Source organism: Loxodonta africana, chromosome 5 (assembly GCF_030014295.1).
Source record: "Loxodonta africana isolate mLoxAfr1 chromosome 5, mLoxAfr1.hap2, whole genome shotgun sequence".
Classification (NCBI taxonomy): domain Eukaryota; kingdom Metazoa; phylum Chordata; class Mammalia; order Proboscidea; family Elephantidae; genus Loxodonta; species Loxodonta africana.
In genome coordinates, this window is record NC_087346.1 from 135,778,929 (window position 1) to 135,804,042 (window position 25,114).

Here is a 25,114-nt window from a genome sequence, read left to right on the forward strand (position 1 = left end):
AACCCAAAACTTCTCTAAAAAATAAAATATACCAGAATTAAAAAAAAAGGATAAGTACAAAAAATACTATGAAGAAATGAAAGAAACAAAGCATAGAGTAAGAAAAAATATTTGCAAATCACCCACCTGATAAAGGACTTGTACTCAGAATAAATAATATAAATAAAAGGACAACCCAATTTTAAAAAAGGACAAGAGATTTGAATAGACATCACGAAGAATATTATGAATTACCAAAAAGGACATGAAAAGATGCTAAACATCATCAGTCATTAGGGATATGCAAATTAAACATCGAAGAGGAAATCACCAAATCAATACCATTCACAGTAGCCCCCAAGAAGGTAAAATACTTAGGAATAAATTTTACCAAAGATGTAAAAGACCTATATAAAGAAAACTACAAAGTACTAGTGCAAGAAACTAAAAAGGACCTACTTAAGTGGAAAAACATACCTTGCTCATGGGTAGGAAGACTTAACATAGTAAAAATGTCTGTTCTACCAAAAGCCATGTATACATACAATGCACTTCCGATCCAAATTCCAATGACATTTTTGTGATGGAGAAACAAATCACCAACTTCATATGGAAGGGAAAGAAGCCCCGGATAAGTAAAGCATTACTGAAAAAGAAGAAAGTGGGAGGGCTTACTCTACCTGATTTTAGAACATATTATACAGCCACAGTAGTCAAAACAGCCTGGTACTGGTACAACAACAGGCACATAGACCAATGGAACAGAATTGAGAACCCAGATATAAATCCATCCACATATGAGTAGCTGATATTTGACAAAGGCCCAGTGTCAGTTAATTGGGGAAAAGACAGTCTTTTTAACAAATGGTGCTGGCATAACTGGATATCCACTTGCAAAAAAATGAAACAGGACCCATACCTCACACCATGCACGAAAACTAACTCCATGTGGATCAAAGACCTGAACATAAAGACTAAAACGATAAACAGCATGGAAGAAAAAAAAAAATAGGGGCAACGTTAGGAGCCCTAATACAAGGCATAAACAGAATACAAAACATTACCAAAAGTGACGAAGAGAAACCAGATAACCGGGAGCTCCTAAAAATCAAACACCTATGCTCATCTAAAGACTTCACCAAAAGAATAAAAAGACCACCTACAGATTGGGAAAGAATTTTCAGCTATGACATCTCAGACCAGCGCCTGATCTCTAAAATCTATATGATTCTGTTAAAGCTCAACCACAAAAAGACAAACAACCCAATCCAAAAGTGGGCAAAGGATATGAACACGCACTTCACTAAAGAAGATATTCAGGCAGCTAACAGATACATGAGAAAATGCTCTCGATCATTAGCCATCAGAGAAATACAAATTAAAACTCACTCCAACAAGGCTGGCATTAATCCAAAAAACACAAAACAATAAATGTTGGAGAGGCTGCGGAGAGATTGGAACTCTTATATACTGCTGGTGGGGATGTAAAATGGTACAACCACTTTGGAAATCTATCTGGCGTTTTCTTAAAAAGTTAGAAATAGAGCTACCATACAACCCAGAAATCCCACTCCTCGCAATATACCCTAGAGAAATAAGAGCCTTCACACAAACAGATATATGCACACTCATGTTTGTTGCAGCTCTGTTTACAATAGCAAAAAGCTGGAAGCAACCAAGGTGTCCATCAACGGATGAATGGTTAAATAAGTTATGGTATATTCAGGCAATGGAATACTACACATCCATAAAGAACAGTGACGAATCTGTCAAACATTTCATAACATGGAGGAACCTGGAAGGCATTATGCTGAGTGAGATTAGTCAGAGGCAAAAGGACAAATATTGTATAAGACCAATATTATAAGATCTTGAGAAATAGTATAAACTGAGAAGAACACATACTTTTGTGGTTACGAGGGGTGGAGGGAGGGAGGGTGGGAGAACGTTATTTACTGATTAGTTAGTAGATAAGAACTACTTTAGGTGAAGGGAAGGACAATATTCAATACACGGAAGGTCAGCTCAACTGGACTGGACCAAAAGCAAAGAAGTTTCCGGGACAAACTGGATGCTTCAAAGGTCAGCAGAGCAAGGACGGTGGTTTGGGGACTATGGCTTAAGGGGACTTCTAAGTCAATAGGCAAAATAATTCTATTATGAAAACATTCTGCATCCCACTTTGAAATGTGGCGTCTGGGGTCTTAAACGCTAACAAGCAGCCATCTAAGATGCATCAATTGGTCTCAACCCACCTGGATCAAAGGAGAATGAAGAACACCAAGGTCACACGATAACTATGAGTCCAAGAGACAGAAAGGGCCACAGGAACCAGAGACTTACATCATCCCGAGACCAGAAGAACTAGATGGTGCCCGGCCACAACCAATGACTGCCCTGACAGGGAGCTCTACAGAGAACCCCTGAGGGAGCAGGAGATGAGTGGGATGCAGACCCCAAATTCTCATAAAAAGACCAGACTTAATGGTCTGACTGAGACTAGAAGAATCCCAGTGGTCATGGTCCCCAAACCTTCTGTTGGCCCAGGGCAGGAACCATTCCTGAAGACAACTCATCAGACATGGAAGGGACTGGACAATGGGTTGGAGAGAGATGCTGATGGAGAGTGAGCTACTTGTATCAGGTGGACACTTGAGACTGTGTTGGCATCTCCCGTCTGGAGGGGAGATAGGAGGGTAGAGAGGGTTAGAAACTGACAAAATTGTCATGAAAGGATAGACTGGAAGGAGGGAGCGGGCTGACTCATTAGGGGGAGAGTAAGTGGGAGTATGGAGTAAGGTTTATATAAGCTTATATGTGACAGACTGACTTGATTTGTAAACTTTCACTTAAAGCACAATAAAAATTATTAAAAAAAAAAAATCAGAACAGCAAGCGTTGGTGAGGATGTGGAGAAATTGGATCCTTCCTGCATTGTTGTTGGGAATGTAAAACGGTTACAGACACTTTGGAAAACAGTTTGATAATTTCTGAAAAAGCTAAACATAAACTTACCATACAACCAAGCTGTGCCACTCCCACAAATATAGTCAAGTGAAAGGAAAGAATGTCTCAACGAAAAGACTTGCCCTTAAATATTCATAATAGAAAAATTGGAAAAATATAAATGTTCATTAACTGATAAAAGAATAAACAAAATATAAAATAGCAACACGATGAAATACTACAAAGCCAAAAAAATGTAACTGAAATATGCCACCATATGGGTAAACGTCAGTAAAATTACATGAAGTGGAAGAAGTCAGATACAGAAGACCACATATTGTATGACATTTCCAGAAAAGGAGACTCTATAGAGACAAAACAGGTTAATATTTTGCTTGGCCTAGGGGATGTGAATGGGGATTGACTGTAAATAGGATTAGGGATCTTTCTGGGTTGATGAAAATGCTGTAAAATTGGATCGTGGTGATAGTTGCACAAGTCCATAAATTTACTAAAAATTATTGACTTGTACAATTAAAATGGGTAAAATTTATGACATGTAAATTATATCTCATTAAGTTAAAAAAAAAAGGCATTGGAGTACTGATTCCAAAAGAAAGAGGAATTAATATTGGAGATCAAAGCACAACAAATATTGAAAGTAAGAATGCAAACAGACATTTGCACATCAACGTTCATTGCAGCACTATTCACAATAGCCAAAAGGTGGGAACAACTAAATGTCCGTTAACAGGTGAATGGATCACAAAACGTGCTATATATATACATGCAGTGAAATATTACTTAGCTTAAAGAGAAATGAAGTCCTTGAAAACATCATGCTGAGTGAAATAAGCCAGTCACAAAAGGACAAATATTTTATGAGGGGACACTGAGCTTCTGTTGAGAGTGATGGAATGTTTGGAAAAGGATAGTGGTGATTGATGATAGCACAACGTGACGAATGTAATTAATGTCGCCGAACTGTACCTGTAAAAAGTGTTGAAATGAACACATCTGTCTTGGAAGAAGTACAGCCAGAATGCTCCTTAGAAGCAAGGATGGCAAGACTTGGTCTCACATAGTCTGGACATGTTATCAGGAGGGACCAGTCCCTGGAGAAAGACATCATGCTTGGTAAAGTAGAGGGCCACTGAAACAGAGGAAAACCCTCAGTGAGATGGATTTGACACAGTGGCTGCAACAATGGGCTCAAGGACAGCAACAATTGTGAGGATGACACAGGACTGGGCAGTGTCTTGTTCTGTTGTACATAGGGTTGTTACAAGTCAGAACCGACTTGACAGCACGTAACAATAGCAACACGTATATGTATGTATGTACGTATGTATGTCTTAGACTGGATTCTCTAGAGAAGCAAAACCAGTAAAGCATATAAATATATATGGAGGGAGAGAGCCCAAAGCCCACTGCCATCAAAAAAAGAGAGAGACTTATACCAAGGAAATGGCTCATGCTGTTGTAGAGACTGGGATGTCCCAAGCCTGTGCATCAGGATAAAGCTTTTTCCTGATTCACATAGCCACAGGGGCTGGAGAACCCAAGATTGGCAGGTCAGAGAGCCGGGCTCTTGCTCACAGGCTGTGAAGGTCGACGAATCCCAAGATGGGCAGGCAGGACCACAGGTAAGCTGCTAGCTCATGTCCTAAGAACTGGAGGTCAGATGAACAGGAGCCAGCTGCAGAATCCAGAACAAGAAAAGCCCTCGAGCCCTGCCAGAATGTCCGCTTGTATTTGGATGCAGGCCACACACCCAAGGAAATTCCCTTTGAACTGATTGGCTACTCACAGCAGATCCCATCATGGGGGTGATCACATATCAAATCTCAACAGGGACATGATCACAACATTATACGACTGCCAAAACATTGAGAATCAAAGCCCAGCTAAGTTGACACACAATTTAACCATCAAAAAAAGAAAAAAAAAAAAAAATTTTTTTTATATATAGACAGATAGATGGAAAGATAGATGATTAATAGATAGATGATTGATAGATGATAGATAGATAGACAGACAGACAGACAGATAGATGATATAGATATGTGATATGGGGCTGAGCTTTCCGCTTCTTTTGTTTCTGTTGGCAGCATGCTCAGCCACCATGTCACTGTAGTCTTCCTTTTCCATTTGTTCCTGCTGCTCCTGCACATGCTCCTCATACTTCTGGGTCATGGCCATGAGATCCAGCTCCAACTCTTCAGGTGTCAGGTCCACTTCCACACCTTGCAGCCCTGGCACCTGAAGAGTTTTGAGCCCTTCCGGGCTCAAAACAGTAGATATGTCATAGGTGTGGGTCGATCCCATCATGGTTCCCCCAAAAGTGGCTGCTCTCTTCTCTGGGAACACAGTGAACAGCTGAGGTGTCTTACTTGTGTCCACAGCCTCCTTAATCTTCTTCCTCAGCTCAACGATTTCAGGACTCTCCATTCTGGCTGGCACCAACAAGAACCCTCCAGGAGTGATAAGACCACTGTCTGCAGGGGTAATAAAACCTATCTCATCTGGTTTGTCTTCATCACTGTCCTCCTCATCCTTTTCTTCTGAAGACTCTTCATCACATGGCTCCAGTTCCCCCCCAAAGCGTCCAATCAATCCCTTCTTTCTCAGTCTTGGTCTGTGCATCAGCAGCATTGGTTCCAAACATATCCCTATAGAGCTGTTCCCCACTCTCATCTTCTGAGGGATGCCTCAACCACCAGCGTGGTATCCAAAGGAACAGCTCCTGAGGATGGGTGAGTTCAGTCCCAGAATGTTCAGGGTTGTGGTATGATGGGAGTGGTCCCTGCCACTGCGTGGCATTTGGTCTGGTTCTGCTGGCAACCCCAAGGATATCTTCAGCTCATCAGACAGATCTCCTGGCTTCTCCTTCAGCCATGTCTCAAACTCCTTCTCCTTGTAGCCCAGGTTCCCATGAGTGGTCAAATTTGGCTTGGTCTGCCACTTGAAGAAGGCATTGTGTAGCTTCTGGTAGTCAATGTTGATCTTCTCCAACTTAGGCCAGATCTTCTCTTGAATTTTTGACTTCATGATCTTCTGTTCTTCCTTCTCCTGCAGGGCCTCCCTCATCTCCTAGGTGCTCATGCACTTGATGAAGTCTAGCAGATCAAAGGGGGTACTTGCAATTAAAACACCAGCGGCACCAGCCGGGGGTTCCACATGGCCTTGAGATGTACCTCATGTACAGAGAGATTTATTTCAAGGAAATGGCTCACTCAGCTGGGGAGGCTGATGGAACCTAAATCCATGAGTCAGGCTGGAGACTTCTCCTTACTCATGTGGTTGCAGTGGCTGAGGAAACCAAAATCAGCAAGTCTAATGGCAGGCTGCTGACTCATGTCCCAAGAACCAGAAGTCACATATTGATGAGTCAGGCGCAGGATCCAGAGTGAGAGAGAGCTTTGCTGGAACATCCATTAGTATACTGGAGTCAGGCCACACCCCCAAGGAAATGCTCCTTTCAACTGATTGGCTGCTCATAGCAGACCTCATCATGGAGGTGATTGCATTATATCAGATCTCATCATGGAGGTGATGACATTACATTACATTATGGAAGAGCAAACAGCTCAATGTCTGCCAAACCGCTGGAAACTATAGTCTCATAGTTCCAAATATAACATTAACCATTGCAATACTTAAACCAAAAAAAAACCAAACCAGTTGTTGTCAAGTTGGTTTCTGGGACAATTACGATGAGCATAGCTCCCAGCTGATAGACAGGTAACGTGGCTCCCTGAGATTTTGAGGTCTTTGTCACCACAGCATAACCTAGCCTATCCTGACTGATGCAAGGCAACTAAATTGAAGCCCAGTACCTTTGTGCTCTGTATCTGAGCAATATCAATGGTCACTAATGATTGTCATACCATTTATTAATCAACTACTATGTACCATAACCTATGCAAGGTACTTGGCGTATTTCTAATTCTCAAAGGATCACTTCCGAATACAAATTACTTTTCTCTTTTTACATATAAGAAAACTGAGCCTCACCGAATTTCGGTAACCTGATTAAGGTGACATAAGCCCGTAAGTTGCTGATATAAAATTCATTTACTCACTTATTCAATACTTGCTGTTGCCTATTGCCTGCTGATCGTATGCTGGGCTCCAGGAATATGATGATGAGCAAGACCATCACAGTCCCTCCTCTCCCAATGTTTAGATGCTTCAGCATTAGACGCCTCAGCCCTCCCCTTACAGAACGATTCCACTGTCTGAGGTGGGGTCTTGAAGTCAGCGTTTCCTAAAAGCTCCCAGGTGATTCTATTGAATAGTGAGTGTATGAACTGGTTTGGAGTCCAGAACACCAGGCTTTTGTCTTCAAAGCCTTTAGTAGTCGGTCTCACCACAGAGCTTCTTGCTCTGTGCAAACTGGACTAGGTTTGACTTGTCCAAGGCAATGGGCTTGAGCTGCCACGTTCTCTTCATTTTGCTCTCATACCAAAAAAACAAACCAACAAACCTGTTGCCACTGAGTAGACTCTAGCTTCTGTTGACCCCATATGTTAGAGAACTGCTCCATAGGGTTTTCTTGGCTATAATTTTTATAGAAGCAGTTTACCAGGCCTTTCTTCTACAGATCCACTGGGTGGATTCAAACAGCCATCCTTTAGGTCAGCAGCGGATTGCAAAGTGCTTGCACCACCCAGGCTCATTTTCCCTCTCATAAAGAAACCCAAACCCACTGCTGTCCAGTTGTTTCCAACTCACGGCGACCCTATAGGACAGAGTAGGACTGCCCCATAGGGTGTCCAAGGCTGTAAATTTTTGTGGAAGCAGACTGCCACATCTTTCTCCCACAGAGCGGCTGGGAGGGGTTTGAACCGCCAACCTGTAGTTTAGCAGCCGAGCGCTTTAACCTCTGCGTCACCCTTTCCCTCTCACAGACCCTGCATAATCATCCTGTTTCTTCAGCCATCTCTGTCTCTTCACCTGCCAGGAAGTCTGTGTCGGAACAGAACATTCGAGCTCACAGAGACATTAGTAAGAAAGATTGGTGGTTTTCTGACATTTTTAAGCTCTTGATTCCTATTATTTTTTCTAATAAATTCTTATATGAAAGTGCAATATATGATGTAGATATTAGCGGAGACCGGAATAGAACCAGGAGTCCCTGCATGGCACAAACTGTGAAGACCTCACTGCTAGCCAGAGGTTGGTAATTCAAGCCCATCCAGAGGTGCCTTGAAAGAAAGGCAACCAAAATGGGAAAAATCAGCATAGTTCTACTCTGACACACATGGGGTCACCATAGTTGGAATTGATTCCATGCAAAAAAAAATTTTTTTTAAATAGAATCAGGGATGAGAGCCAGGGGTTGCCTTTGCTTCCTTCTGCCCCTCCCCCTTGTTGTCATTGTGAGGTGCAGTCAATTTAGGCTCCTAGCAACCCCCTATGACAGACTAGAACTGCCCCATAGGGTTTTCTTGGCTGTAATCTTTACCGGAGCAGACCACCCTCCCCCTTACCCGAGGCCATCTCTCTGGAACCCCTAGGACTCCGCAGGTTGTAGCTTGGAAACTACTGACATAGACATACTGACATAGCCTGACTCCTTCATTCTACAGGTGTGGCAATTGAAGTCCCAAGAGGGGAAAGGACTTCCCCCAATTCCCACAGCTTCTTTAGGGGTTGACTAAATGCAAGAAGCTCCAGAGCATTCCTCTTTACTCTCACGGCAACTGGCAGTGTTCCATATGACTGTTGCCCTGACAGCGGGAACCTAGGGCTCCTCACTCCCTGTCCACTGCTTTTGCCGCCACAGTGTGGGGCTTCCTAGGCCATGTTCCCCTTAGCGTCCATGCTGTTCTGGAATCTGAAAACATCCAAATGGTACGTGGAACACTGGAAATAATGAGGTCAGTCAGAAAAGGCCCCCTGGATGAGGGAATGGGCTGAGCTGAGGCCTGCAGAATGAGTTGGCAATAGGCCAACAAAGAGAGATGAGTAGCATCTCAGCTTGAGGGAGCTGCATGTGCAAAGGCCCTGAGGTGAGAAAGAGAGAGAGAGAACTTTGGCAGTTTGCAAGTTTGACCAGAGGGCAAGTGATAAGAGCTAAAACAGAGCCAGGTCATGAATGATATTGAACACCATGTTAAGGAGTTTGGACTTTGTCCTAAGACAATGAGAGTGACCTGAGCAAAATATATAACAGTTACTTTGGCTCTGGTGAAGAGATGGTTTCAACTGACCAAGACTTGACACAGGGAGTCCAGTTAGGCTGTTGTAATAACACATAAAAATGGGGAGGGTGTTATGGATTGAATAGTGTCCCCCCAAAATGTGTATTGAAGTCGTGGCCCCTGTAGCTGTGAATGTGATCCTGTTTGGAAATAGGATTATTCTTTTATTATTTTAATGAGATCATACTAGTGGAGGGTGGGTCCTAAGCCTAATCACTTCTGAGTTAAAGAAAGAGCAGAATAGGCATAGAGGCACACATAGGGGGAGACAGATGCCAAGGAATGCCAAGGAACACCAAGGAACTCCTGGAGTTACAGACAAAGAAGGACCCTCCCCTAGAGCTGATGCCGTAATTTGGACTTCTCCACTTCAGAATTGTGAGATAGTAAATTCCTGTTCTTTAAAGCTATGCACTTGTGATATATTTTGTTATAGCAGCACTAGATCACTAAGACAGATGGTACTGAGGCAGTAAGGATGCAGGTGGAACAAAGTGGACAGATGAGATTGAAAACCAATAAGGCGATAAAATAGTGGAAGAGCCTGATGAATGATTAGGTTCAGGCGATGAGAGAAAGGAAGGCATCAGGGATGACAGCTAAGTTTCTCCTTTGGGCATTTAGACATATGGTGATGCCATTCATTGAGACAAAGAACACAGGAAGAAGGTCAGTCTAAGTGGGGAAGATATGAGGTCAATCCCTCAGTCAGATGCATTTGCTTGCAAATATTAGAAAACTTAATCCCAAATGATTGAGACAATACGGGTAGGTACTATCTCATATGACAAGATGTTGAGAGGTAACGCAATTTCCAAACTGGTTAATTTGGTGGCCCAACAAACTCAAAGTCATGGATTGAATTGTATCCTCCCAAAACATGTGTCAACTTGGCTATGCCATGATCCCCAGTATTGTGTGGCTGTCTACCATTTTGTCATCTGATGTGGTTTTCCTATGTGTTGTAAATCATACCTCTTTGATGTTAGTGAGGCAGAACTCAATCTACAAGATCAGGTTTTGTCTTAAGTCAGTCTCTTTTGAGATATAAAAGACAGAAGCGAGCAGAGAGACATGGGGACCTCATACCACCAAGAAATAAGAGCCAGGAGAATAGCACAGCCTTTGGACCTGGGGTCCCTGTGCTGAGAATTCTCAACTGGGGAAGACTGATGACAAGGACCTTCTCCTAGAGCTGACACAGACAGAAAGCCTTCCTCTGGACCTGGCACCCTGAATTCGGACTTCTAGCCTACTGGGCTGTGAGAGAACAAATGTGTTTGTTGGAGCCATCCATTTGTGGTATTTCTGTTGTAGCAGCACTAGATAACTAAGACAGTCATGAAGGGCCCAGATTTTTCCCATCTCTTTGAGTTGTCCCCCTCAGTGTGTCTGTGAGCACCCTTCATGGTAGCAAGATGGCACAACAGCCTCAGGCACTAAGGTAGAAAGGGGAGCAAGCTCTCCACCATATTTCATTTTTCAGAGCTAAGAAAATGTTTTTAGGAGTTCTATTCTCTTCGGTCAAATTTGGGGGAATGGGTCTACCATAACTGACTTAGACAAATTAAAATTTACTCACATGACTGGAGGAGATGTGGATACTGGAACAAAATTAGGACTCCACCAGCATGGAAGAAAGAGGAAAGGCTTGCTGGTGTCTACTACAGCAGAGATTAGGGAAGTTCTGGGTCAAGCAAGCCTTAGGTTAGGAGCCAGGCAGATAGGTGCCAACATTGTGGAGTCCATAGGGACCAATGAATCTGAGTCAAGGCTCTAGTTCAGCAAGGCGCTTCCTAGTGCATCCTACTGGGAACAGAACCTTTCCCAGCAAATCTGGAATCTCTATGTGAAAGCTAGAAGGGAAAGGAAGGTGTCTGGAAATGGAGAGGTGCTGAAGGTACAACCTGTCATCTCATTTCAATAGAAATAACTATTTCCCAAATTAATTGCTGTTGAGTTGACTAAGACTCATGGTGACCCCATGTGTGTTAGAGTAGAACTTTCCTCCATAGGATTTTCAAGGGTATGACCTTTCTGAAGCAGATTGCCAAGTTTTCTAAGGTGTTTCTGAGCACTTAACAATTTGCACCACTCAGGGACTCCAGGTATTTCCTACGTCATGGAAATCCAAAGAGTTCTAGATTTTGCCATTCCAGACTTGTGTCATTCAAAACTCATTCTTAGCCTTCAAATTACTGCTCCTTTTTAGTGAGTCCTCTGAGTGGTGAACATATTACCTCTTTCTGGGAGGAAGGCTGTGAACACCTGTTATCATGGAAAACAAGTCTATTCCCATGTATTGAGTGCTGCAAAGGAACAGGAACAGCTGATCCCCTCCCTCAAGGAGCTTACAGTTGATTCTGGACCCAAGGACATGAGGGTATAATTAATATTGCTCCTTTTTATGGATCCTTTACTAAATGTCAGGTGCCATACTGAGAATCTGACATGTATCCTATCGTTTGTTTCTCACAACAACCTAATGAGACATACACTGTTATTCCCATTTTACAGATGAAGGAAAGGAAGCTCAAAAACAGTGCCAAAATTGCTTGAGTTTACATTAGTGGCACAGTTGAGACTGGCACTCAACCCTCTCTAACATCAAAGCCTCTGATTTTGCTGACAAATAAGTGGAAAAAATAATAGCTACTGGAGTTTGAGAGAGAAATTTTTGTGGTGGGGCACGGACAAAAAGCAGAGTTCCTGAGAGGAAAGTAGTTTAGGGAATGATGAATTCACCTTGAAGGATGAATAAAATTTATCATAAGCTTTCTTTTCTTTTTTTTTTTTTAGCAGAGGGAGACAGTGAGACATAGGCCAGGGCAATGAATCTTTCAAGGTCATCCCACAAGTCACTAGCCAAGCCTGGCATGTCACTCAAAGTTCTGAATTCCCAGATCACTGAACTGAGCAGTTGATTCAACAAGGGTGGAGCTAGGTCATAATAAGTTTGGAATAAAACACCTGGCTGCAATATTCTTCCTTCTTCCACTCTTCCCACTGTTTTCCCTGCCCCCTCTACAAACAACCCTCTTATCCCCCCCTCCCACCAATCCATAAACCATCCTAGGAAATGCCAGGATCTGAGCACCATATTGGCCAGGAGGAGCTCAGTCAACTTTTTTGTCTTCTGGCTATTCTAAACAAACAAAGGGCAGTGCACAAGTTATTAGTAAATACCAAGGCTTAGTTTATTGTATAAAACTTCAATCCAACAAATAAATGAGCCATCAAGTTTGAATTTATGTAGCATTCAAAATACATTAAAGCCACTTGACCATGACAAAGGCCTTTCCTACTTTGAATGATGAAGCCAGCACTGCAAATACCCTTCGGATGAGACATAAAGCGAGGTCCTTTCAGTTTGTCTCTGGGGACTGTCAAGGTGGAAGGTAAAGGTTGTGGTGCTCTTTCTCAAGATTTCTTTTGGGAAAATCCCATCCTGGCGAGCATCTCCTTTCTCCAAAAAGGTTTTGTAAGCCTATAACAGAACAATTACAGTCACTCAGCCAGGGATCACCTAGATGACTGCCCCTAGGTCCTTATTCACCTTGAGCTGTCCCAGAGAAATATCAGAGAATGCATTAGAGGATGCTGAGAGCTTATTCTATGAGGTTCTGGCTGCTGTTGTGGCCTGTCTCTGAGTGGTTTTTCCAACTACAGATTGGTTATAATAATATCCACCTCAAACGCGGTTGTGAGAAATGAATAATACAGGAGAAAACATTTTATAAACACCAAAGCCCTGTTCAAACGTAAGGAGTCATTATAAATAATACGGAGGCCCTACCTTCTCCTTCCATCTTAGTTTTTCTTTCCTTTGCTGCAGGCAAAGGAAAGTTTCTTGTTTCTGCTTGTGTTTCTGCCAGCAGCTCTTGCAGGGAGCTCTTGGGACCTGCAGCTGCTGTCAATGATAGGGAGAGAAGCGCCCTGAGATTTGACTTGGAGCTGAGCTCCCCCTGGTTAAGAACTAAGCCTCCATATAAACGCAATTTTCAGGCAGGCCTCCACGAGGAATCTGTAGAGGCTTTGAGAAATCGTACTTGAGTGGTCTTCTTCCCAGCCTACCTTCAGTCTCCACCCAAATAAAGATCAAAGGCAACCCTAAAGGACTCTCCCTTAAAATGAAAAACATAGAAGTCCAATGAGTCTGGGTGGGAGGGATTAGGGCAGGAAAATTCATTTAACAAACAGTGATTAGGCACCTGACATGCCCAGCACTATGTTGGCTGATGAGTTGCAAAGATGAGTAAGAAGCAGGCCTGCTCTCAAGAGGAGCCAGACCTACACAGATATGCTCAGTAAGCTCTCTAGCTGAACACGTGATCACCTAGCTGGGCCTTGAGGAGTCCAGTTTGCTCCCCTTTGTTTCAGCATGTTTAGGGTTAGGACTGGCTTGTATATATTACGTAAGGTTTCAGGTCATTTTTAGTGCCTGTTTTTATCACCTGCAGGGCCATGGGCCATTATCTCCCCCATCTCAGCCTGGGGTGATTGATTGGGGAGGATGCACCCAAAGCTACGTCCCATCCGAAGAGCTCTACAGGAAGAAACACTGGGTGACATGAGAGAGCTAAAAGCAGTCAAGGGTTTGAAAAGAAACTTGTGGGTGAAGAAAAAACCCAGTCCTTAGTCTCCAGATGTCTGAACTTTCATCTAAAAGCTTGTAGTAATTACTAATGTTTACTAAATTCATACTGTGCTATTCTCTCAATCTCATTTAATCCTTACAAGAACTGAGAAATAGATATTAATACCCTCGTTTCACAGCTCAGGAAACAGAGGTTCAGGGTACGTGTCTTTCCAAGATACATAGCTAGTAAAGCCAGGATTCAAACTCAGATTCAACTGATTTCAAAGCTGGACTCTGAGCCCTGCACTGTGTTGCCCCAGTTCAAGTCCTTTTATCTGGGACTGCTGCTTAAAAGCCTGATATTTTTGAAAGAGATGCTTCAAAGGTTAAAGTTCAAATGAGAGGAAGAGTATAAAGCACCTAGCACAATACCTAATAACTACTAGGTATTGTACACATGATAACTACTTCCAGTTCTATTATTGTCATGCCAAGGGTGGGAGCTCAGAGAACAGAATCCAGCTCTGGCAGAAAGCATTGGGAGAAGCCAAGCAGATTATCCATGTATTCAAGAAAGGTCTCCAGGTCCTAGAAGAAAGACAGAACTGCAAATTCCTGAGGATGGCAATGGAAAGGAAGGCAGATATTTTGGTTAAGCAACAAGCTTACTCATGTGTGTGTGGTGTCCATCCATCTATCCATCCATCCATCCATCCATCCATCCATCCATCCATCCATCCATCCATCCATCCATCTATCCAACCATCTGTTCATCCATTTATCTATCCATCCAACAAAGTCTTTTTTCATCCATCTGTCCATCCATCCATCCATCCATCCATTTATCTACCCATCCAACAAGGTCTTTTTTCATTACATCTTATGTACCTGGGCCTGAATATAAAGTGATAAACAAAACAAACATAGATCTGCCTCCATGAAGCTCATAGGTGGTAGGATGGACCAACAGTAACACATAAATATGTCATTCATGTTGAGAAATGCTCTATGACAGTGACGTGCAGGATGCTATAATAGGAAACATCCAAAGAAAGAATTTATTTAAAATAGCTAGTCAAGAAAGGACTATCTGAAGAGGTGACATTTAAAACAGAGTTGTACAAAAAAAAAAAGGAGTCCCTGGGTAGTGCAAATGGTTAAGGCAATTGGCTGCTAACCAAAAGGTTGGAGTTCTGAGTCCACTCAGAGGCATCTTGGAAGAAAGTTCCCGTGACATGTTTCGGAAAAAAATCAGCCATTGAAAAAATCCCTGTGGGGCTCAGTTCTACTCTGACACACATGGGGTTCCTGTGAGTTGGAATCGCTCAGCAGCGACTGGTGAACTGGTGGGATAAGGAGGCAGCCAGCGGAATGGGGGGACAGGATGGTAAGACTGCACGGAAACGTGGCCTTGGCAGAGCTGCCCAGCGGACCACCTAACAGCAAATCTTTTTAGCAAAACAGCTCAGCTGCAAGCCTTCAACCAATGTTGGAGAAGAACTTGGTGAACGAGCTCCCTGAATCGTTGCTTCAGAAACTGGGGCTGCCTGGTCCTAAAGGTGGCCTTAGAGAGATCCCATTCTAGGGAGCTTAGATATCAAAAACAAGGACACCGGTAGGGACTAATGAGTCCCTAAATTCCACATGAGATGCATTGAATGAAGGGATTGTAAGTATGGGGAGCCTGGTGGGAATGGGCCACCTGGTGACCTCTAGTCAGACTGTTTTCCAAAGTCCAAAGAAAAGCACTATTGCTATTTACATTTCAATGTAAATCAAGGGGACTTCACCCAGCCAGGCTGTGTAAACTTGTGTTTAATGTCAGGTTTATATTAATATTTGCGTTAACGAGATTGATTGTTTACATAACGATGCATACGTAAAGTCTGGACTAGGTTTGGGTTTGCACATATTTGCATACTGTTTACAGATTGATTGATTAGACAAACTGTGCATAAATCCCAGTAAACTGCTAGTTGTTTATTTTTTCTACGGTGGATTGTTAGCCTATATCTTAATAAATGGGCTAAACTGAACCTAAGTCCTCTACTCTAACCTTCATAGAAGATTTAATAGTTCTGAAAAATAATTCTGAGGGAAAAGAGGGAGAAGAAATCATTAGCGCAATTTTTTCCCTTACGCAAGAAGGAGGAAGCGAGCTTGAACTGTGCTCTTAACAGATATAACCAGGCCTCCAGCAGAAAAGCCAGACTCAACACTACTGTTGCCTCAGCCCATTGACTGAGGGAGTCTCAGAGAAGCTCAGGTCCAGGTTTGGCAAGGATCTTGAAGACCATCTGAACCTCTGCTACCCATTGGCCCAGAACGGCGAGGCGCCACCTAGTGGAGGAAGCAGCTTCCTTGTACCACTTCAACGCCTCCATCTAGTTGAAGAAGGCTCTGGATACTTGGCCCCTAAACCCAGAGAAAAGCCTGGAAAAGGGCAGAAGTAGAAAAGATTTTAGAAGAGACAGGGACAATACAGAAAGAAGTGAATACGAACTAATTTTTTAAATGATTTCATTTATTTTTTGTGGCCTTCCGAGAGCTCAGTAAAATACATCCTTACTTCACGGTGCATAAAACAGTAAACCAGTTGCCGTTGAATTGATTCTGCCTCACGGTGACCCCACGTGTGCAGAGAACTGGCTTCGTAGGGTTTTCAAGACGGTAACCTTCCAGAAGCAGATCATCAGATCTTTCTTTCCAGGCTTTCCAGGCACCTGTGGGTGGGTTCGAGCTACCAGTCTTTTCGTTAGTAGTCTAACGCTTAACCATTTGCACCACCCAGGCACTCCTGTATGGCACACAGTCTACATTGATCTACGGAAGGCTCTGACCCTCATTCCAATTCATTCCCATCCTCTAAAGGGGCATCACTGAAATGTGCCTGACAGACGCCTTTGAGGATGCAGGTATCTTACAAAATACATAGTACTGTTTCCTCTGTGTGTGTTTAATTTATTAAATGGTATTATGTTAAACCACCACCCAGCTTGTCGTATTATGGTGGCTTGCATGTTGCTATGCTGCTGGGAGTTATGTCACCAGTATTTCAAATACCAGCAAGGTCACCCATGGTGGACAGGTTTCGGAGAAGCCTCCAGACTAAGACAGACCAGAAAGAAAGGCCTGGCAATCTACTTCTGAAAATTAGCCAATGAAAACCTTATGAATCACAACAGAATATTGTCTAATATATTGCCTCCTACCAGCACGCACCTTCCACATTTAGATCAAGTTGTTTCCAGTATCTGCCATCATGAACAACATTGTGATCAATATCCTTATGTGTGTTCACTTACGAAACAGAAGCCAGGGTTCCCTCTTTATATACTCAGGATAGGACAGCTGAGTCCTAACTTATGTGCATCTTGAGTTTCAGTAAGTACTGCCAGATTGTTCTCAGAATGGCTATAAAAGTCTATGTTCCATCAAAAGTGCACAAAGATTCTCATTTTCCCACACCCTGGCTAACCCTTGATAATAACAGGCTTTTTATTTATAGAAAATAGGTGGTGTAAAGTAGAATCTATTTAATTAATGTTCTAATTTTCTGTTTATTTATTACAAGTGAGGTTGAGCATCTAACCATATATTTATTACACATTCAAGATTTCCCCTTCCTCCATTAAGATGGACCTTGGCTGAAAGCAGAAAATACCAGAAAGATGTTTACCTGTGTTTTATTGACTATGCGAAGGTGTTTGACTATGTGGATCATAACAAATTATGGATAACATTGCAAAGGATGGGAATTCCAGAACACTTAATTGTGTTCATGAGGGGCCTGTACATAGACCAGGAGGCAGTCGTCCAAGCAGGACAAGTAGATACTGCGAGGTTTAAAGTCAGGGAAGGTAGGCATCGGGGTTGTATCCTTTCACCATAATTAATGTGTATGTTGAGCAAATCATCTGAGAAGCTCAACTATATGAAGAAAAGAGCAGCATTAGGATTGGAGGAAGACTCATTAGCAACCTACGATATGCAGATGACACAACTTTGCTTGCTGAAAGCCAACAGGATTTGAAGCACTTACTGATGAAGATCAAAGACTACAGCCTTCGGTATGGGTTATGCCTTGACATAAAGAAAACAAAAATCCCCACAACTGGAGCAATAAGCAACATCATGATATATGGAGAAAAGATTGAAGTTGCCAAGGATTTCATTTTACTTGGATCCACAATCAATGTCCATGGAAACAGCAGTCAAGAAATCAAACGATGTATTGCATTGGGCAAATCTGCAGTAAAAGACCTCTTAAGCATTTAAAAGCAAAGATGTCACTTTGAGGACTAAGGTGCACCTGACCCAAACCATGATATTTTCAATTGCCTTGTACGCATGCAAAAGCTGGACGATGAATAAGAAAGACCGAAATACAATTGATGCTTTTGAATTATGGTGTTGGGGAAGAATATTGAATATATCGTGGACTACCAAAAGAATGAACAAGTCTGTCTTGGAAGAAGTGCAGCTAGAGCGCCCCTTGGAAGTGAGGATGGCAAGACTTAGTCTTACGTACTTTACACATGTTATCAGGAGGGACCAGTCCCTGGAGAAGGAGGACATAATGCTTGGTAAGGTACAGGGCCAGCAAAAAAGAGGAAGGCACTCAACAAGATGGATTGTCAAAGTGACTGCATCAATGGGCTCAATCATAGATTGCAAGATGGCATCGGAGCAGGCAGTGTTTAGTTCTGTTGTACACAGAGTCGCTATGAGTTGGAACTGACTCAACGGCACCTAACAGCAACATTAATATCCTTCACTCCCTGTCCAATGGTAACTTTTCTAAAGGTTTACAGGGGTTCCTTGGAGATTCTGGATGTTAATACCCTATTAGTTTTGGAAGTTACAAATGTTGTTTTCCAGTTTGTCACCTTTCTTACAATCAGAAGAACTTTGTTGAATAAAACCTCCTAATTTTGATAGAGACACATTTATTAATTTTTTTGCATGTTTTGAGACCACTGTTTAGCCAGTTTTTCCCTATCCTTTAGAATGCAAAGATAGTCTCCTCCACTTCTATTCACTTTATCGAAGGGATATTTAACCTCTGGAGCATTGACCTAGAAGTCAAGGGGCCGGTGAACTTGAATAAAAAAAGAAAACCACGTTTTTATTTTCGCTAACCTCTAATAGACACTTAGCATTTCTTTCCATGATGGATGCAGGCAACAAACCACAACAATATTATTAGCGGACTTTTTATTTTGTCACCAATGTAAATATATTTTTATCTTATGTTATAGTTGTTGCATATCAAAATTTTGTTTATGCTCATCACTATTTCAAAAACTGCTGCAATTATTAGATCTACTGCTAGATCTTACTTGTTAATGCTTTAATAAACAAGCATATATTTTACTTACATTTTTTAAAAAATCTGTATTTCAATATAATTGATTTTCTTTTCCTATCTATTTTACTTTAAGCATTTAAAAACAGTATTCCGAGAAGGAATCTATAGAGTTCTCAAGACTGCCAAAAAGATCTATGTTATAAAACAGGTTAACAACCCTTCTGTATAGTTGTATCTTTCACATTTCTGTCTTAATCTGAAGTTCATCTTTGTACATGGTTTGAATCAGATCCCTGCCTCACACCATATACTAACACTGTATGCAGAGTAATCCTTTTCTTCCTCCACCGATTTATGGTGCCATCTTTATTAGGACATAGTTTCTATACATACTGTCTTGGTCATCTAGTGCTGCTATAACAGAAATACCACAAGTGGATAGCTTTAACAAAGAGAAATTTATTCTCTCACAGTCTAGTAAGCTAGAAGTCCAAATTCAGGGTGTCAGCTTCAGGGGAAGGCTTTCTTTCTCTGTCAGTTCTGGAGGAAGGTTGTTGTCATCAATCTTCCCTTGGTCTAGTTGCTTCTCTGAGCTGAAACCTTGGGTCCAAAAGATGAGCTCTGCTCCTGGGACTGCTTTCTTGGTGGTATGAGGTCCCTCTGTCTCTCTGCTCGCTTCTTTCTTTTATATTGCAAAAGAGATTGGCTTAACACTATCTAATCTTGCGGATCTCATCAACATAACTGCCACTAATCCATCTCATTAACATCATAGTGATTTACAACACAAGGAAGATCACTTCAGATGACAAAATGGTAGGCAATCACACAATACTGGGAATCAGGCATAGTCAAATTAATACACATATTTTTTGGGGACACAATTCAATACATGACACATACCTAAGTCTGTTCCTGAGTTTCTGTGCTGTTTTATCAATCTTTACCTGGTCCAGAGTGAGTACCACATTAGTTTTTATTACTGTAATTTGCAATATGCCTAAGTATCTGCAAGTTAGTCTTCCCCACTTGTCCCCATTTATCAATTTAATTAGTTATTCAAGGAGCTCTATTTTTTGCATAAATTTCAGAAAAAGTTTGTCAAGTACACATCACATCCTTCCAAGCTAAAATTCTAAAATGTAGATAGGGAGAGAGGAGGGAGACCTGGAATGGGTATACCCATAAAGTCTCCAATTGAAGGTTGGATTGATTTTTGGCTGTTTTGTTACTTTACATTAATTATAATATAGATTTTAATATGTTGAATAAAAGAAAAACATGTTAAAATATTAGTGAAAAGATGCATTTAGGCTTAAGATTGTTGGATTTTGAATGAGATGACCTGAGCTCCTCCACATCCTATACTAGTTGGCACTCTTTTTCTTGAAGGGTCATATAGTAAATATTTTAGGTTTTGTAAGCCTCAACGGCTCAACTTCGACCTTGAAGCTTGAAAGCATTCATAGACAATATGAAAGCAAATAAGCATGTTTGGCTGGATTTGGCCCACAGCCTATAGTGCGCCAGACCCTGTTTGAAATACTACTTTGAGTGTTTCCTCCCTCTTATGGGCCAAATTGTGTTCCCCCAAAAGATAGGAAGTCTTAATGGCTGTACCTATGAATGTGACCCTGTTTGAAACAGATGTTTTCTTTTGTTATGTTAATGAGGTTATAGTAGAGGAGGTTGGGTACTACACCTAATCCTTCCTGAGTGGTGTCTTAAATAGGAGATACAGACACAGAGACACACACGGGGGAAGACAAACACCACATGATAATAGAGGCAGGTGGATCTACAAGTGCAGGAATGCCAAGGAGAGCTGGCAGCTACTAGAATCTAAAAGAGGCAGAGAAGGGCTTCCTCTAGACCTGATGCTATGATTTGGACTCCTAGCCTCCCAAAACTTGGAGATGATACATTTCCGTTCTTTAGAGTCACCCACTTGTGGTATGGCAGCATTAGCAAACTTAGACACTCCCCTATAATCAGGTAGCAATGATCTTTATTGTGAAACTCATGAAAGAAATTATCATTTTTGATAAAGGACCCAGATCTGTGGAGATAGGCATCAAATGTGCTCATTTTTCTATCCTAGCGTTATTTATAATAGAATAACTATCAACAACTCAAATGGTCGGTGGTTGGAAAATAGGAGGGAAATTATGGTAAATCCAAATAATAGAATATTGTGTAGCCATTAAAAAAAGTTTATGAGAGACTGACTTGCTTTGTAAACTTTCACTTAAAGCACAATAAAAATTATTTTAAAAAAAGTTTATGGCAATTTTAAATAACAGTGAAATTGTTTATATTATAATGCTAACTTAAAAATGAGGGTAAAATTATACATATAAGATATAAACCATGTTTAAAATGCATGCAGAAAAACCTAAAAGGAAAAAAATGGTAGTGACTGCTCTGAGTGCATAAAATTATGGATGATTTTTATTTTCTTCTTTATACTTGTATTTTCTACATTTTCTATGGTGAAGCTCTACTAATTTTATAATCAAAAACAATTTTACAAGAAATTTTGAGATAATCCACTGCCATCAAGTCCATTCTGATTCACAGCGACCCTATAGGACAGAGTAGAACTGCCCCTTAGGGTTTCCAAGGAGCACCAGGTAGATTTGAACTGCTGACCTTTTTGGTTAGCAGCCATAACTCTTAACCACTGCGCCACCACGGCTCCACAAAGTATCTGGAGAAATCATCTTAATATCAAGCAGCATTGAGCGGATGAGCAATGGAAAAGCTTATTTAGTCACATCCCAATAACTCAGAACGTATAATAATTCAAACCAAAGCCAAATGTGACTATATTCTTTGTATTGAAAAAGCAAATGGACAAATATTACAGAAAATATTTCATTTATTAACCTTGGGGACTCTTATCAGGACCACACATGATATGCCAAGGGTTTTCCATGGATTATCTCAGTTAACCTTTCCAATAATCCTCTAAGAAAGGTGCTGCTATCATCATCATTCCCATTTTAAGGATGAAGAAACTCAGGCTTATACAGTTCGAGTACATTGTTCAAACTCTGTGTATCTGGAAAGTAATGGAGGTGAGATGCACAGACAAGGAGGACTGATGGCCCACCAAACACTGGAGAACCCAAACTCTTCCCCAATACTTTAAAAATACCTGTTAGGAGCTTTGTGTTTGCAACAGCTAAGGTGCTACTTTCAAGTCGTTATCAATTTTCACAGAGGAAATTTGCCAAATCTCTAATTGGCAAAAGTTCATCTAGTTGTCTATACATTCTAGCCTCTGCAAGATTGCATTTCTTTAAAAATACTCTCCAGTTGGACCTCTAACTAGTTCAGCCAGGGAACCCTCTCTCCTTCCTTCAGGGTCTCCTTTTTGTGACCCTTCTGATTCAAAATTAAGGAACTTATGCCTTTCGTGTAAAAGCAAAGTCACTTTGATGACTAAGGTGCATCTGATCCAAACCATTGTCTTTTCAATGGCTCCATATACTTGTGAAAGCTGGACAATGAAAAAGGAAGACAGAAAAAGAATTGATGCACTGGAACTGTGCTGTTGGCAAAGAATAATGAATATAGCATAGGCTGCCAGAAGAATGAGCAAATCAGTCTCAGAAGAAATACACCAGAATGTTCTTTAGAAGCAAGAATGGGGAGACTTCAACCTACTTACTTTAGACACATCATCAGGAAGGACCAATTGCTAGAAAAGGGAACCATGTCTTGTGAAATGGAGGGCCAACGAAAATGAGGGAAATCCTTAATGAGATGGATTGACACAATAGCCGTAACTATGGACTCAAACATACCAACAATCAAGAAAATGGCACAGGACCAGACAACATTTTCTTCTGATGTACACAAGATTGCCATGAGTTGGAGCTGACTCGAGGGAAACTATGAGCAACAAAATCTTCCGTGCAATGCCTTGTAGTGATTGTAGTGAGAGGGCTTTGACTTTGAAGGCCTTTCTGGGGAAGTTACCTGCTGTCCTTAAGTGCCATGACCCCCTCACTTAGCTTCAGCCTCATTGACTTCTTTTCTGCTGCTCCAGCACGCCCAGCTCGTTCCCACACCAGGACTTTTGCGTTAGCTCTTCCCTCAGCCTGTAATTTCTTCCCTCTGAATGTTCTAATAGCTGACTGCTTCTCATCACTCAGGTTTCAGCTTCAAGGTGACCACTGGAGAAAAGCCTTCCATGATACCCCTCCCCCAGCTTCCTGATCCAGCATGTGACATCCCGCTGCTCTGGTTGGATACATTTTTTTTCTCCTTAGCACTTAACACTGCCTATAAGCATCTCATTAATTTTTAAATGCTTGTTTATCTCACTCATTAGAGTATTTCTTCTATGTGGACAGAAATCTTGTTTGGCTTGTTCATGGCTACATCTCCTGTGCCTGGCACCAAAGAGATCCTCTGTGAAGATTTGTTGGATAAATCATCCCATTTCATTTAATCTTCCCCAAAACTCTTAAGACAAGTCTGGCTCTAGAACTGAGGAAACTCAGCCGGAGAGAAGTTAAAACAATTTGCTCAAGTCACACAGCTAAAAACTGAGGAGACAGGGAATTTGATCCCAGGTTTGTCTGCCTCCCATATTAAAAACTGTGTGAATAGTAGAAGAGAAGAAGTTAAGGGGACTGGTAGTTGAGAAGATTAGATGGGAGTAGCCGTTGAATAAAACCAACCAGTTGCCATCGAGTCAATGCTGGATCGTGGCGACCCCATGAGTGTCAGAGTCCACCTGTGATCTGTAGAGTCCTCAATGGTTGATTTTTCAGAAGTAGATAACCAGGTCTTTCTTCCAAGGTGCCTCTGGATGGACTCCGACCTCCAACCCTTGGTTAGCAGCTGAGCACATTAACTGTTTGCATTAGCCAGGGATTCCAGCCATTGAATTAAAAGGAAACCAAACCTGCTGCCATCAAGTTGATTCCAACTCATAGCAACCCTATAGGACAGAGTAGAACTACCCCATAGGTTTTTCAAGGAATGACTGGTGAATATGAACTGTCGACATTTTGGTTAGCAGCTGAGCTCTTAACCACTGCTTCCATGGGGCTCTGCCACCACTGAATATAAACAAACAAACAAAAAACCAAACCTGTTTCTGTAGAGTCGATTCCAACTCTTACCAACCCTATAGGACAGAGTAGAACTGCCCTACAGGGTTTCCAAGGAGTGGCTGGTGGATTTGAACTGCTGACGTTTTGGTTAGCAGCCGAGCTCTTAACCATTGCTACAGTGGGGCTCTGCCACCATTGAATTAGGCATGCTGAAATTAAAGAGGAGCACTCCCCCCGAGGAAAGTGCATGGTACCTTACAAAATAGCTTGCAATCTTCATAAGATTCTTTTTTCAAGAGTGCTGCAAAATTGGCAAGGCAGACCTCTCTGGGAAGAACCTCAAGGGCAATATTTCAGGGCATTTGAGCTCATGAGGATGATGGACGTTGGCAGATTTGCCTCTTGGAGCCCGTTCAACACCTAACCAAAATACCAGTAGGTCTTGCTAGTATGATTTTAAACACCCATAAAAATCAAGCTTTATTGATTGGGAAAACATAATATCTTCTTGGAAGTGGGCCCTGTTTTTGATACACAAGTTCCAACTACAGATAACTGACCCAGGAGTCCTCTGGGGGCGCTTGAGGTCTTGAACACAAACACAACTGAAGAACTTGTTCAAAAACACCATGATTAGCATCTAAGTCATGTCACTCTTGTCTCCATTCCGGGTACTTGGTTGTGTCAGACGTCAAACTATTCCCATCTGTGTGGGATGAACAGATGCTTGCAATTCCTGTTCCTTTTGTTTTCTGTGTATGTGTTGTTATTTATTTATTTATATGTTCATCTGTTTTTTGTCCTCAGTTCTTTGAGATTGGTTTCTTTCTGTAGTCTTACATCTACGTGCAGGAAAGAGGAGGTGAGAATCCAGGTTCACAGTCCCCTGACTCATTTCGAGGGATGTGCTTAAAAAGGCTGTACCTTTGTCCAGTGACTGTTATGCCTTTGTCCCGCCAAAGGTTCCTGGCAGCATGTGAGCACGTGTGTGTACACACATATGTGTACACACATATGC

At 41.7% G+C, this 25,114-nt stretch overlaps 1 pseudogene; it reads right to left on the minus strand.

The window, feature by feature from the left end:
• Nucleotides 1-4,921: 4,921 nt before the first annotated feature.
• Nucleotides 4,922-7,140, minus strand: LOC135231491 (splicing factor 3B subunit 2-like; annotated as a pseudogene).
• Nucleotides 7,141-25,114: the final 17,974 nt, after the last annotated feature.